Source organism: Melanerpes formicivorus, unplaced genomic scaffold (genome assembly GCF_026170545.1).
Source record: "Melanerpes formicivorus ecotype bairdi unplaced genomic scaffold, bMelFor1.0.p_v2 SCAF_1, whole genome shotgun sequence".
In the NCBI taxonomy this organism is placed as follows: Eukaryota; Metazoa; Chordata; class Aves; order Piciformes; family Picidae; genus Melanerpes; species Melanerpes formicivorus.
Genome location: NW_027142353.1, coordinates 63,709,916 through 63,722,715, shown reverse-complemented (window position 1 = coordinate 63,722,715; position 12,800 = coordinate 63,709,916). Strand labels below are relative to the sequence as shown.

The 12,800-nt window shown below is 47.3% G+C and overlaps 1 protein-coding gene across 1 annotated transcript in view; it reads left to right on the top strand.

The window, feature by feature from the left end:
• LOC137446196 (mastermind-like protein 2) overlaps nt 1-12,800 on the top strand; it is a 326,384-nt gene that overhangs the window by 230,529 nt on the left and 83,055 nt on the right.

Genomic DNA, 12,800 nt, shown 5'->3' with positions numbered 1-12,800 from the left:
CCTCTCCTCACAGGGCTGTGTTCCAAACCCCTCACCAACTTCGTTGCCCTTCTCTGGACTCGTTCCAGCAAGTCAACCTCCTTCCTAAACTGAGGGGCCCAGAACTGGACACAGGACTCGAGGTGTGGCCTAACCAGTGCAGTGTACAGGGGCAGAATGACCTCCCTGCTCCTGCTGGCCACAGTGTTCCTGATGCAGGCCAGGATGCCATTGGCCCTCTTGGCTGCCTGGGCACACTGCAGGCTCATGTTCAGCCTACCATCAACCAGCACCCCCAGGTCCCTCTCTGCCTGGCTGCTCTCCAGCCCCTCTGACCCCAGCCTGTAGCACAACATGGGAAAACCTTTTAAGAAATCATGGAAAGACTGAGCCTTTGGAAGTAAAAGAAACACAAAATGATGGTGGTGGTTTTTTTTTGTGAAGTTGGAACAAAGCAGGGATGAAGGGGACCCAAATCCCTTAATTTACTGTTTAAAACAATTACTCCAAGAAGGAAACTTGGCACTTGAGGATTGTATTAAATCAATTCAGAGAGATCTGTTTTCAGCGAATGAGATAAATGTCAAATGGAGTTTTTAGGCACTCACAGTACCTCACATTTTCCTCCCCTGAGAAAGCAGAACAGAAATGTGCACAAATAAAATTACTTGCATATGTAAAACTCACACTCAGTTTAAATACCCTGTTCTGCCTGCCTGGGTGTATCACCAGTCTATCAAAGCTTAAGGTAATCTTTTAAGAGTATGATTATTTGAGACTGTTTTCGTCCCCTCTACGCTCCTTATTGTTAACCTACATCAAAGCAAGCATGTGAACACGTGTTTATCTGGAGAGCATCTTTACTTTGGTCACTGGGGTTCTGAGTGGCTGGAGAGCAACCAGGCAGAGAGGGACCTGGGGGTGCTGGTCGATGGTAGGCTGAACATGAGCCTGCAGTGTGCCCAGGCAGCCAAGAGGGCCAATGGCATCTTGGCCTGCACCAGGAACAGTGTGGCCAGCAGGAGCAGGGAGGTCATTCTGCCCCTGTACACTGCCCTGGTTAGGCCACACCTTGAGTCCTGTGTCCAGTTCTGGGCCCCTCAGTTTAGGAAGGAGGTTGACTTGCTGGAGCATGTCCAGAGAAGGGCAACGAAGCTGGTGGGGGGTTTGGAACACAACCCTGTGAGGAGAGGCTGAGGGAGCTGGGGTTGCTTAGCCTGGAGAAGAGGAGACTCAGGGGTGACCTTATCACTCTCTACAACTACCTGAAGGGAGGTTGTAGACAGGCAGAGGTTGGTCTCTTCTCCCAGGCAGCCAGCACCAGAACAAGAGGACACAGTCTCAGGCTGCTCCAGGGGAGGTTCAGGTTGGATGTTAGGAAGAAGTTCTATACAGAGAGAGTGATTTGCCATTGGAATGGGCTGCCCGAGGAGGTGGTGGAGTCACCATCACTGGAGGTGTTCAGGGGGAGACTTGATGGGGTGCTTGGTGCCATGGGTTAGTTGTTTAGGTGGGTTGGATTGGTTGATAGGTTGGACACGATGATCTTGAAGGTCTCTTCCAACCTGGTCCTGTCTGTTCTGTTCTGTTCTATTCTATTCTATTCCATTCCATTCTTCTATTTGCATGTGGAAAGGGACATTCACGCAGATCAATACTCATTCTTTGCAATTCATTTCTCTTTTTGGTGCTCATCCATTCAGCAGCCTCTCTCTTTGTTTTTGCTCAGTCTCTCATCTCCCATTTTGTGTTTTTCAGACTGCTCAAGCTGCTGGAAATGTCTGTTTTTCTGTGGCCTTCTCTTTGCTAGCACAACCTAATGCTGCCAGGTGCATTCCTTGTGGTGGACAGGAGGGAGGAGCTGGCGTGGTGACAAGGGCATGCTGCTCTCATCTGCAGCCTTCAATGTCCATTGCCAGTTTTAGTCCGGAGGCTTTCCAGCAACTGTGGCCTTTGCATTTTAGTGGGAATATGGCAACAATCTCAGGTGTTTATACTCCTTTTACCTGGAGAAAAGAGGCAGAGAAGGAGCAATCTGAGCAAATGCTAAAGCACTTTTGGGTCTTGTGAGGTCAGAAACTATGGGATAATGCTGATCTCTTCATGCTGACTGTTCCCTGAAGATGACAGGCACAGAAAAGAAGGAAGTTTTATTCCCATTTTCTCATCAGAGTACCACCTGATTATGCCTTCCCAGTGCAGGATGGGGAGGGTACAAACAACTTAAAGAGCTGGGAAGGTGCTGAGGGAATCTTTCCATCCCAAAGCAGTGAGATTGGTAATCCTTACTCAAGTTAGGGAAGGCTATTGTTCAATACTCCCTTGATATTTAAGCTGTCCAAACCACTGAGTCACTGGGCCTACTCGTCTGAGTCATTTCAAAAGGGAGGGAGTGCTGCTGTTGCACAGAGGACTTTAGCAAAGCCCAGTTTTCAGGGAATATCCCACTGGACATATCCCCTGCCATCTAGATGTGAAGAATATTCACAACTTGTCAGGGAAAGGATGTGAGATGGAAAGCTGTGATGAGCACAACAGGTCAGATGACTTCTGTCATCAAAAGAGAACTTTCAGCCAGTTTTCCATCCCTGCTTCACATGATTCACACTTCCCTCTCCCAGCAGTACTGATGGGTATCTCAAAAGATCAGAGAAGGAATGAAAAGAGAGTTTGTTCCTTGCCAGCTCAAAATACCAGCCAGAGACAACACAGCTCTAGGAAAAGCACAGAAGAGGAGAAGTATAGAATCATAGAACTGTAGAGAGGTCTGGGTTGGAAGGGACCTCCAAAGGTCACGTAGTCCAACCCCCTCAGCAGTAAGCAGAGGCATCCTCAACTAGATCAGGTTGCCCAGAGCCCTCTCAAGCCTCACCTTGAATATCTAGGGATGTGGCCCCTACTATTTCCCTGGGGAACCTATTCAAGCACTCTACTACCCTCATGGTGAAGAATTTGTTTCTAACATCTGATCTAAAATCTACTCTTCTCTAGTTTGAAGTCATTGCCTCTCATCCTATCACTGAAGGCCTTTGTACACAGTCTCTCTCCATCCTTCTTGTAGGTGCCCTTCAGGTATTGGAAGGTTGTTATTATGCCTCCCTGGAGCATTCTTTTCTCCAGGCTTAGCAACCCCAGCTCTCTCAACCTATCTTTGCAGCAGAGGTGCTCCAACCCCCTGATCATTTTGGTGGCCCTTGTCTGGAGCCATTCCATGAGGTCCATGTTGTTCCTGTACTGAGGGCTGCAGACCTGAATGCTGTACTCCAGGTGAGGTCTCAGCAGTGCAGAGCAAAGTGGCAGAATCACCTCTCTGGACCTGCTGGGCAGGCTTCTTTTGATGCAGCCCAGGATGCAATTTGCCTTCTGATGTCTCATGTTGCTGATGACAGTGTTTGCCAAATCTATTCAGCAAATCTATCTGAAGCTCTCTGGCAACAAGCAGGAAGGCTTAATGGTCACACAGACTTTTGTGCTAGGTATCTCTGGCACAAGTGTTTGTCAGGTTAACCTTGGCTTTGTGTGGAACAACGCTGCTTGGTCTTGTGATGTGATTGAAATATGGAACTCTGTCTTCTGAGAAAAAGCTCAGGGAGGTCTTAAAAAGCAAATCAGGAAGCTTCCTCTGTTACTACTGTCACTGAATGCTTCTTCTGAATCCAGATCTTCCATGTCTCCTACAGATCTGTACTCTCTTTTATCACCTCTTCCTCTTAATACAACAATGTTCCAGCCTGACCTATCCAGGGAGGGAAAAAGCCTATATCAGTCTTTATACTTTCAGAGCTTATGGAAGTGATCTTGATTCAGTTTCCAGTCCATATATTCCCTTGACAGATAACATCTATATGCCAGTTCTGGACCCCAGGAGAGTGTGGGACAGGAGCTTCTCAGTGATCCTTGTACTTTCCTCGCTTCTTAAAACATGTCTGTGATAGTAAGAACTCATAAAGTAACAATCCAAATCACAAGGTAATAATCCAGATATAGTAGCTTTATTTCTCCCCAAGACAGGGACATTGGGATTGTTTCCATTGGATCAGTTTTTCTCATGCTGGCTTCTAAGGCAGAGGATGAGGACAAAGATTATTAAATGTGGCACTGCAGTGCTATAAAAGCTGTGGACATTTGTCCTCAAAGAGCAACTTGAGTTTTTTCAGGTACAGGCAGAAAACCAGCATGATCAGACATAAGCTTTCCATTGCTTTGCAGGCACATTGGGACCATTGCATGGACAGGGTCATGCAAGGAGGTCTTGGCCAGAGGCAATAGTACCACAGTATCATTAAGGTTGGAAGAGACCTCGAGGATCATCAAGTCCAACCTGTCACCACAGACCTCATGACTAGACTATGGCACCAAGTGCCACGTCCAGTCCCCTCTTGAACACCTCCAGGGATGGAGACTCCACCACCTCCCTGGGCAGCACATTTCAATGACTAACAACTCTCTCAATGAAGAACTTTCTCCTCACCTCCAGCCTAAACTTCCCCTGGCACAGCTTGAGACTGTGTCCTCTTGTTCTGATGCTGGTTGCCTGGCAGAAGAGACCAACCCCCACCTGGCTACAACCACCTTTCAGGTAGTTGTAGAGGGCAATGAGGTCACCCCTGAGCCTCCTCTTCTCCAGGCTAAACAACCCCAGGTCCCTCAGCCTCTCCTCACAGGGCTGTGCTCAAGGCCTCTCCCCAGCCTTTTTGCCCTTCTCTGGACACCTTCAAGTGTCTCAATGTCCTTCTTAAACTGAGGGGCCCAGAACTGGACACAGGACTCCAGGTGTGGCCTAACCAATGCAGAGTCCAGGGGCACAATGACCTCCCTGCTCCTGCTGGCCACACTATTCCTAATGCAGGCCAGGATGCCATTGGCCCTCTTGGCCGCCTGGGCACACTGCTGGCTCCTGTTTAGGCAGCTGTCAATCAGCACCCCCAGGTCCCTCTACTGTTTGGGAGCTCTCCAGCCACTCAGCTGGAGGATTGCAGTTCCATTCTGCCCAGAAAAGGATCAGGGAAAGGCAGCAAAGATGATCAAGGCATGAATGGCCTCCAGTTAGAAACAGGTTGAAGAGTACAGTACTCTTCAGCTGGAATGTGAGAAACCTGAGTAGACCTGACAGAGGCATACAGGTGTGAATGATATGAAAAATAAGGGAGAGGCACTCTTTGCACTCTGTTCCCTGTACTCCAGGTATTTATTAGCAGCTGCTGTAGGATACTTGGGTAACAGGCACTGCTTATAATTTCTTATTCATAGAATAGAATAGAAGAGAATAGAAGAGAAGAGAATAGAATAGAAGAGAATAGAAGAGAATATGGAATGGAATGGAATGGAATGGAATGGAATATGGAATATAATAGAATATGGAATAGAATAGAAAATGGAATAGAAAATTGAATTGAATTGAATTGAAAATGGAATGGAATAGAATAGGAATGGAATGGGGAATGGAATGGCACAGCATAGAATAGAATAGGATCATGGAATCAATAGCATCTGCAATAAGTGAAAGCTGTTATAACCAGCTGTAACTCATATGGGAAACTTGTATTGGATCTTGCTGTGTTGAGGATGTATCCCTGAGTTTTTCACAGTGTTAAGGGCAGCAGGGGAAGTCAGGCCAGTTTCTGCTGAGGGATCAGTTATAATGAAGAGAAACAAGCCCAAGTTTAGATTGTGAGCAGAAATGTCCCAGAATACATTGGCAACTGGGCAGGATTAGTTCTTTGGCTTGGCTGTCAAGCATATTGGCTCTCTATTCCAGCACAGGAACAAACCTAGGCAGTGTTTTGTATGACAGGTTAAATTCCTCATAATGGAGAGGATTCAGAAGACTCTGCTAGTCTGTGACTATGCCTCAAGTGGTATCACAACTCTACTAGGCAGTAGTAAGGGGATCACATGGGGACACTTAGTGAAGGCATTTTGGCATTATAAAGTTGTCAGCTACCTATCAGCAATTCACAGAAATGTAGAAATTACAGCAATATTGTTATAATCACTGCTGTGCAGGGTCTGTTGTCATCACAGATAACACTCCTACACGCCCTTTGTTAAGGAGCATCATGAGTAATCACTCTGTCACACTCATACTAGTAATGAAAACTAACAAATTTTGTATGAATAGAATAGAATAGAATAGAATTGAGTGGAATGGAATGGAATGGAATGGAATTGACCAGGTTGGAAAAGACCTTTCAGATCATCGAGTCCAACCTATCACCCAACACCATCTAATCAACTAAACCATGGCACCAAGCACCCCATCCAGTCTCTTCTTAACCACCTTCAGTGATGGTGACTCCACCACCTCCCTGGGCAGCACATTCCAATGGACAATCTCTCTTTCTGGGAAGAACTTCTTCCTCACCTCCAGCCTAAACCTCCCCTAAGCCTCTCCTCATAGGGCTTGTACTCCAAACCCCTCAGCAACTTTGTTGCCCTTCTCTGGACATGTTCAAGTGTCTCAATATCCTTCTTAAATTGAGGGGCCCAGAACTGGACACAGGACTCAAGGTGTGGCCTAACCAGTGCTAAGTATAGGGCAGAATGATTTCCCAGCACCTGCTGGCCACACTGTTCCTGATCCAGGCCAGGATGCCATTGGCCTTCTTGGCCACACTGCTGGCTAATGTTCAGCCTACTGTCAACCACTACCCCAGGTCCCTTTCTCCCTCTCCACTCTGACCCCAGCCTGTAGCTCTGCATGGGGTTGTTGTGGCCAATGTGCAGAACCCGGCACTCAGATGTGTTAAATCTCCTGCCCTTGGACTCTGCCCATCTGTCCAGCCTGGCAAGGTTCCTCTGCAGAGCCCTCCTGCCCTCTAACAGATCAACTCCTGCCCCCAGCTTGGTGCCATCTGCAAATTTACTGATGATGGACTCAATCCACATGTCCAGATTGTCAATAAAGATATTGAACAAGATGGGGCCCAGCACTGGTCCCTGGGGGACAGCACTAGTGCCTGGCTGCCAGCTGGCTGTGGCACCATTCACCACCACTCTCTGGGCTCAGCCCTCCAGCCAGTTCCTAACCCAGCACAGAGTGCTGCTGTCCAAGCCAGGGGCTGACAGCTTGGCCAGGAGTTTGCTGTGGGGGATGGTGTCACAGTCCTTGCCTATGATTATTAGCCCTCTCAAACCACCTTCTCCACTGAGTATCTTATAGTTGTTATTTTGTCATCAGTCATAATTGATACAACATTCATGGGGGATCTCAGCTCAGATACCACTTTACTGTCCCAGTAATCACATCATCACAAGGCCTCACCTTACTGTGGCATCACCATCACGATGTAAGAGATGTGTAAGAAATGATAGGGGGAGACAGGGTGCATGCAGCAAGGCTTTCATTGCTGGTGGTCTTGGATTTGAGGGTAAAGTGTTATCTCATAGCAAAAGAATGCTCAGAGTGGCTCTGATGCTGCAGGACATAGTTTCCTAAGCAGAGAGATTCACCTCTGTATTACAGAATCATAGAATCAATAAGGTTGGAAAAGACCTCAGAGATCATCAAGTCCAACCTGTCACCCCACACCTCAGGACTAACTAAACCATGGCTTCAAGTGCCACCTCCAGTCCTCTCTTGAACACCTCCAGGGATGGTGACTCCACCACCTCCCTGGGCAGCACATTCCAATGGCCAATCTCTCTTTCTGGGATGAACTTTCTCCTCACCTCCAGCCTGTGCAGGCAACTTAGAGTTAACATATGGCACGGCATGAAGCTGGCAGCAGAGAAAGTGGGAGTGTCTGAGAAGCTAATCTACATGTTGGAAGTGGTGTGCTGGAAACATTAGCTCTAACCAAACTCATTTTTCATGTTTCTGAGCTTGCTCAGGGGCACCACAACATCTCTCCAAGGCAAACATTGTGCAGCTCCATGGTAGTACCTCAAGAAATCTTATGGATGTGCTCTGTTAAAATTGGGAAGGAACTAAAGGTTGTTGCCAACACACTTTAGAACTATGTCCTAATTTATCCATGGCTGAGTGTCTTACTCAGTAGGTGAGAACTCAGCATTGAGTATATTGAGTGGCAGCCAGCTCAGAGCATGAGTCTAATTTACTGTAAGTCTTGCTCCATTCCATCTGATCATTATTGTGCTGAACAAAATGTTTTTAAAGTGTTTTTATAGGTTTGAGTGACTTGTTCAATAATTTATACCATTTTGGAGGGATTAGAGGACGAATTTAAGTCATCAAATAATGTCATTATAGCTCAATGACTGCATTCTTTATTGGGGGGAAAAAAAACATCAGTTGGAATTATGCTCAAGAAGACAGAGGCCCTTTATTCAGCAGTTCCCCCAAGAACAATGATATCAAAGATGCTGATAGGTCTCTTAGCTGTAAAGAGGGCTGTCCTTCTTTGTTAGGAAGGAATATATCAGCTGCTGTCTGCTTATCTGTACAACCATTGTGCCATTTATGCCACACATCTTCAGTGTGCCATGCCTTCAAACATCTGCTCCTCGCAGAGGCTGGAGATTGTTGTACATGCAGAGCTGTGCAAACTCTTGGGGAGGCCCCACTTCAGTTGCTGGGAGTTTTGCCCTAAATTTCAGCAGAGAATTTCTCCCTGCCAGAAATCCTGGAGCAAAGAAAGGCAAAGTCTTTGGGGTGACTCTCTGGAGACCTCTGCTTACAGCAGGTTGCAAGGTGTGAGCCCAGCCCTTAGAACTGTTTAAATGCTTTTTCTTTTTCCTTTTAATTTGTTTTATTTACCTAAACTCCCAGCTGCCTTGGCTAGTAGACCAGTGGTATCTCCAGGCAGATGTGCTTTCCACCAGTGGGCTGAGCACTGCAAGATTTCATTGTGCCCAGCTTACATATAGTGCCGGTAGGCTAGCGGTGTAACCCAAAGCTTTCATGTTCTCCTTGAAGATATCCAGTGAAATCATGAAATCCTCTTCACTTGACCTCTGAGCTAGCTTTTCAGAGCAGCTTTTAGCAGCTTAGGAATACTTATCTCAGAAAGGAAAATCAGGTCATGCAGCATGTGCTGACAAAGACCAGATAAGTCTGATTTGAGCAAGGGAGGGAAATACCTCGGATCATCCCTTATCCTTGCACAGTGACTGTAGGTACAAGATGGGCATTAGTAGCAGTAATTCCCTGAGAAGTGCTCAAGAGATGCAGGCACATCTCTCTGTGAGGATGTTTGGATTTAGAACACTAGAGTAGCTTAGAATAAACCAGGTTGGAAGAGACCTTCAAGATCATCGTGTCCAACCTATCATCCAACACCACCTGATCAACTAAACCATGGCTCCAAGCACCCTATCAAGTCTCCTCCTGAACACCTCCAGTGATAGTGACTCCACCACCTCCCTGGGCAGACCATTCCAATGGGCAATCACTCTCTCTGTGTAGAACTTCTTCCTAACTTCCAGCCTAAACTAGGCCTGGCTACTAAGGTGGCTGTCGGAATCACTGAGCGCTCTCCGGAATTTAGCTGCCGTAATACTTGCGACATCTAATTATCTGTGTGTCGTAGGTGGTCCTAATAGAAGTGCACAGCAGAGCAGCAGATGTGGGCTGCTGCTGTCAGATTAGATTGAGATTAGATAAAGCTTAATTAACACTTTATTTTCATGAGATTCAGCTCTGATTAGTCACACAGAAGTTATTCCAGAGACGTATGGCGAAGCTTAAAGAGGTGCAGCTAACATCCTGAAAATCAAGGAAGCATTTTTATGGAAATACTTTGCCCAGTAAGGGGTTATTCTCTGAATTTGAAGACCCTTTGGTCTGGAGAAAAACATGAACTTGGGGAAGAGCTCTTTGCCATGTCAAGCAACTGCTTTGTAAACCTGCCCTTTCTAGCCCTGCACATCCCCAGTGATCTAATTTGCATAATCATACAGAATTCGACACACACTTGAGGTACTTTGTGTCACTGGTTAAAACTCACATTACTTCCCAGCATATCACATCTCATTACATCTCATCATGTCCTATCAGATCATGTATGTTGGTCTCTTCTCCCAGGCAACCAGCACCAGAGCAAGAGGACACAGTCTCAGACTGCGCCAGGGGAGGTTTAGGTTGGAGGTTAGGAAGAAGTTCTATACAGAGAGAGTGATTGGCCATTGGAATGGGCTGCCTGGGGAGGTGGTGGAGTTGCCATCATTGGAGGTGTTCAGGAGGAGGCTTGATGGGGTGCTTGGTGCCATGGGTTAGTTGTTTAGGTGGTGTTGGATTGGTTGCTGGGTTGGACACGATGATCTTGAAGGTCTCTTCCAACCTGGTTTATTCTATGTATTCTATGTGTCATGTCATGTCATGTTCCACTGTAATATAAACAGGGGCACAGCAGAGAGGTTGTACCAAGACTCTTAATAACTTTAGGACAATTTATCAAGAGTTTTGATGTCAAACCCTACAGAAGTCACATCAGAACTCCTTGCTGCCCAACCTATCACCCAACACCATCTAATCAACTAAACCATGGCACCAAGCGCCCCATCCAGGCTCTTCCTAAACACTTCCAGGAATGGTGACTCCACCACCTCCCTGGGCAGCACATTCCAACGGCCAATCACTCTTTCTGGGAAGAATTTCTTCCTTGCATCCAGCCTAAACCTCCCCTGGCAGCAGTATGTGCTATGAGACTAAGGAGGAAAGGACTTGATCAGGCAACACAACAGCAGTGAGGAGGGTGCTGAAATAATCCCTCCCCACAGACATCAGAGGCTGAAAGCAAATCAAAGCCATAGTTCATAATGAAGTTTTCTTCATCTGCATTTTTACCAACACCTGAAACAAAGACCCAAAGACCTCTTCAGACAGAACAGCAGGAACATGGAAAACTGAAATGAAACTTTTAGCCGTGGTCACATTTAGCGGCAGAAAAGAGAACTGTTTGTTGCCAGGATGTGCTCACTGGCACTTGTGGTAACGTAATTAAGAAGTCATGTTAGACTAAAGGAAAAGAGAAAGTGAGATCAGCTCACTCTTCAAGCTATGGATCAAGATTCACCTCCTTGTGAAGATGGAAACAAAACTTGAATCTCCCTGCTGCCATGTCAAAAGGCCTGGACAGAAGACAACGCTGTGTTCCCCACAGCAAAGCCTGGTGCTTACCTGGCAGAGACAGCACGAGTGTAACAGGCTAAACAGAGACCCAAAGCTCTTGCATGGTAAAGTACTGACTTTGTCATTTCCCAAATGTGGGAAATGCCACAGCATAACTTGAGGATGAATTTTGAAGGATGAACATCTTTGTGGGTGCCATGGACAGTGGCATTGAGTGCACCCACAGCAGGTTTGCTGATGACACCAAGCTGTGTGGTGCAGCAGACAGGCTGGAGGGAAGGGAGGGCATCCAGAGGGACCTGGACAGGCTGGAGTCGTGGGCACAAGCCAACCTCATGAGCTTCAACAAGACCAAGTGCAGGGTCCTGCAGCTGGGTCGAGGCAATCCCAGGCACAAATCCAGGCTGGGCAGGGACTGGCTGGAAAGCAGCCCTGAGGAGAAAGACTTGGGGGTGCTGGTGGACAAAAAGTTCAACAGGAGCTCTCAGTGTGCACTTGCAGCCCAGAAAGCCAATCAGATCCTGGGCTGCATCAGGAGAAGTGTGGCCAGCAGGGCAAGGGAGGTGATCCTCTCCCTCTACTCAGCTCTGGTCAGACCCCACCTGGAGTACTGCCTCCAGTTCTGGAGCCCCTATTACAAGAGGGATCTGGAGGTGCTGGAAGGTGTCCAGAGAAGGGCCACGAGGATGAGCAGAGGGCTGAAGCACCTCTCCTATAAGGACAGACTAAAGGAGTTGAGGCTGTTCAGTCTGCAGAAGAGAAGGCTCCAAGGTGACCTAATTGTGGCCTTCCAGTATCTGAAGGGGGCCTACAGGAAGGCTGGGGAGGGACTTCTCAGGATCTCAGGTAGTGATAGGACTAGGGGGAATGGAATGAAGCTGGAGGTGGGGAGATTCAGGCTGGATGTGAGGAGGAAGTTCTTCCCCATGAGAGTGGTGAAGCCCTGGAATGGGTTGTGCAGGGAGGTGGTTGGGGCGCTGTCCCTGGAGGTGTTTAAGCCCAGGCTGGCTGAGGCTCTGGCCAGCCTGATCTAGTGTGGGGTGTCCCTGCCCATGGCAGGGGGGTTGGAACTAGATGATCCTTGTGGTCCCTTCCAACCCTGACTCATACTATGATTACTATGAATTTTAGACACAGGCAATTGCATTTCCCCTTCTCAGAGAATGAAAACAGGACAGGAATACCCTGCCCACCTGCTCTGCTTCATACATGAGTAGGTCTGTTTAAAAACAGGGATGCAAAGCAGGTTTTCACTGCTCTTGCACAAGAAGAATGCAAAATGAGCAAAAGAAGTCCAAGGAGGTTTTTGTTGGCACCAGTCTTTCCTTTCTCCAGAGTCACACGTTATCTGATAGCTGCAGTACAGCAGGCCCTGGATCCTCTGTTATTCTTTCCCACGCTGCAGGATTTGGACAGTAAATAGCTTAAATAAATGCCACAAGTATCATTCTTTTTGGTTTTGCTTCATCTGATTTAAGGAGCCTGTTCCCCAGATAATTCCCCTCAGGCATGATCTCCAAGGCAAGACCAGTCCCCTGGTAGGTATTCCCTGAGCTATTCTGACCTGTGTAGCTGGCTCTATTTCAGCTTTCTAAGGCTTTGGGATGAAGAACACAGGAAACAGCTCACTACATCCAAGCACTGTTGCGCCTTTCTTTGAGGTCCCAGGGTGTCCATGAAGGGCCTGTGCCATCATACCGTGGTAGTGAACCTCTGTCATCTTTGATTCACTTTTTCTCCTGAAGCCAGATCAAAAAGTAACCATTCTGCAGCATTACCGTGTCCTCTA